This window comes from Homarus americanus, unplaced genomic scaffold (assembly GCF_018991925.1).
Source record: "Homarus americanus isolate GMGI-L3 unplaced genomic scaffold, GMGI_Hamer_2.0 scaffold27901, whole genome shotgun sequence".
NCBI lineage: Eukaryota > Metazoa > Arthropoda > Malacostraca > Decapoda > Nephropidae > Homarus > Homarus americanus.
The window spans coordinates 107,201-110,574 of record NW_024717223.1 but is presented as its reverse complement, the minus strand read 5'-3'; positions in this window follow the sequence as shown (position 1 = coordinate 110,574).

Here is a 3,374-nt window from a genome sequence, read left to right as displayed (position 1 = left end):
TCACCTACATGTCAACCACGACAAAAAAAAAACTACCCACTCAAACTGTTTCTTTCACCATTTATGATCGTGGCTCATTACTGAAGAATTTATGGGGGGGGTGTTCAGAGGCAGGTGTCTGTGTTGGTGGTGGGGGACAGTCGTGGTCACTCTTGTATACTGCTGGTTATTCTTTCTCATCTTCCTCTTCTTTCTCCTCCTCTTCCTCTTACTTTTTCCTCCTTTTCTCTCTTCCCTTTCATACTCTCGGGAGTTTCTTTCTATTTATTTTTTCCCTCACACATCCTCCTTTCACCTCCTCCCTCTCACCACTCCACCCTCCCTCTCACCACCTCTCCCTCCTCCTCACTAATCCTCCCTCCCTCCCACCACACCCCCCCTCCCTCCATCATCCCACCCTCTTCCTCTCACCACCTCCTCCCCTCCTCACCACCCCCACCCTCCCTCCATCCCACCCCCTCCCTCTCACCCACCTCTCCCTCCCTCCCACCAATCTCCCCACCCTCCCTCTCACTCCACACCCCCTCCCTCCCTCTCACCACCCCACCCTCCCTCTCACCACTCCACCCTCCCTCTCACCACCCCACCCTCCCTCTCACCACTCCACCCTCCCTCTCACCACCCCACCCTCCCTCCCACCACCTCTCTCTCACAGACTAGCTAAGTTGGTTAATGTGGGTAGACGTATGGCTGACTATGGGAGCCCCTATCCCATATACAGGTGTTTTTAGGCCATAGTTCATATTCCGTCAAGCTTATGAGTGGATGCTGGTCTAGGGAGGTCGTCTATTGCCTGGCCGTGAAGCTCTGGTGAGTGGTGATGAACTCCTTGTGTTTTGATGGTTATGGGGGGGTGGGGGGGGGTGATGTTGTTGTTATTCTCAGGTTGTAGGAGGAGAGTTGTTGTCCGAATCGTTCTATTTGTTGTTCCTTCTTCTCTCCGTTCTCCATAGCTGTTTTCCTTCTTCTAACGTTCTACTTCTCTTTATCATTCTTTTTCTTCTTTCCCCGTTCCTCATTCCCGTTTCCCCCACTTCACCTCTTTTCTTCTCATTTCCTCCCATCTACTCTCCTCTTATTTCTTCCCCCTCCTCCACCCATTTCCCCCCCCTCTCCCCCTACTCGTCTTCCCATTTCCTCCCCCCCTCCTCCCTCACCCTCCACGTCACATCTACCTCCCCTCCGCCTCCACTCTGTATCCAACTCCCTTTTCTCTTCCCTCACTCTCCCCACTGCATTAGTTGGCCACACGTCTCAGAGGGGCCGTAACTCCCGCACACACACACCAACATGACACGGCAACACCACGGCAACACCACTACAATACCACGGCTGAGATAATTTTTTGACTCGGTCACTACCACCAGAGCCGTCCCTAGGGTATGGCAACCGATGCGACCGCCCCGGGCCCGCGGCCCTTACCTCACCCAACACCAGAATTAGAGACCGCGTTAAGCTGACCTCACCTTACCACCCAGATTCAGGAGACCACCTGAAGGATTAGTGACCAGCATAGTTAGGTAATGCATCTGTTGACATGAGGTCAAAGGTTTCGGATAATCGTTTACCATCATCAGAGCCCAGAAAACAAAAAGTTTTAAAAAGTTTAAATCCACACCGTTCCTAAATATTCTATTTCACCATCCCGTACACAGGCCCACTCAGTTTCACCCTTAGAAACAAACTTAAGAAGCCTTTCAATGAATTCTATCAACAAATTTCTCTTGGACTAGTCTTCAGAACTCAGAGTTCAATTAAAAAATTCTTTAACACTAAAGACACCATACCCTCACACCTGCAATCCTCAGTTGTTTATCAATTTACGTGTGCTAGCTGTAGGGCAGCATATATAGGTCAAACAAAAAGACATTTAATAACTCGCATCCATGAGCACTTGGGCCGTTCCGTCCGAACAGGCCTCAGTTAATCACACAACCACCACATTCAGCTATCCGTAACCACGCCCACCAACATGACCACCAGTTTTCGCCGTCTGATTTCTCAGTTTTTGGCAAGAGCGACTGTGAGACGGACCTCCTCTTTATGGAAGCCTTGCATCAGTATAAAGCAAACCATCCATTTGTGTTATGGCTTCCTGTGAGCTGTTGTGTTTTTCACACTAAGGCTCATAAGAACATAAGAAAATAAGGAGTCTGCAATAGGCCAGTTGGCCTGTGCATGGCAGCTCCTGTCGAGAGTTACTACCACTCTCTATCATCCATGAATCTATCTAGTCTCCTTTTAAAATTCTCCAGCGTTCCAGCACTTACTACAAAGTTGCTAAGCTTGTTCCACTCGTCCACCACCCTATTTGTGAACCAGTTTCTTCCTATCTCCCTCCTAAACCTAAACTTATCCAACTTAAATCCGTTGCTACGAGTCCTATCCTGCTCGGATAATATAAGAACTTTATCTATATCCCCTTTATTGATTCCTTTCACCCACTTAAATACTTCTATCATATCTCGCCACACTCTTCGTCTTTCTAGGGAATGCAAGTTTAGTTTCTTTAACCTATCTTGATATGGAAGGTTTCTAAGTCCTGGAATCATTTTCGTCATTCTTCGCTGCACCGACTCTAGTGAATTGATATCCATTCTATAATAAGGGCACCAGAACTGAACCGCATAATCGAGGTGCGGCCTGACTAGCGCAAGATATAGTTGCAATAAGACCTCTGCACTCATATTACTTACACTTCTGGATATAAAACCCAATACTCTGTTTGCCTTATTTCGATCATTAACTCACTGTTTTCTAGGCTGTAGGTCCGGGTTTACAAGTACCCCTAGGTCTCTTTCACAAGTCGACCTTTCTAGGTTGGTGTTGTTAAGGCTGTATACATTGACAGTATTTGTTCTTCCAATATTAAGTATGCTGCACTTGCTGGTGTTGAATTTCATTTGCCATTTCTCTGACCACTTCTGCAGTTTATTTAAATCCTCCTGTAATGCATTTGCATCCTGCCCTGAATTAATCTGCTGCCCTATTTTGGTGTCATCCGCAAACTTGCTAATGTCACTGCTCGTCTCAATTAAGGTAATACCTCCAGTATATTTTATTCTATTTAATTTGTTATTTCTGATTTTAGGTTTTACGTAGGTCTCTCGTCATTTTTATTAGTTTTGAATTATAATGCCCTTTTTTTAATTTTGCAGAAGGTAAATTGTGGTATAATGGAACGTTTGTATTGTATATCACCTGTATTTATTAAAACGTTTTAAAACTTTTTGTTTTCTAGACTCTGATGATGGAAAATGATTTTCCGAAACGTTAGTGATTAAAGAAACCCAACCTAGTCAAGATGTTTGTGTTTTCCCTGGTTGTCCTCTTCGTTATATATATATATATATATATATATATATATATATATA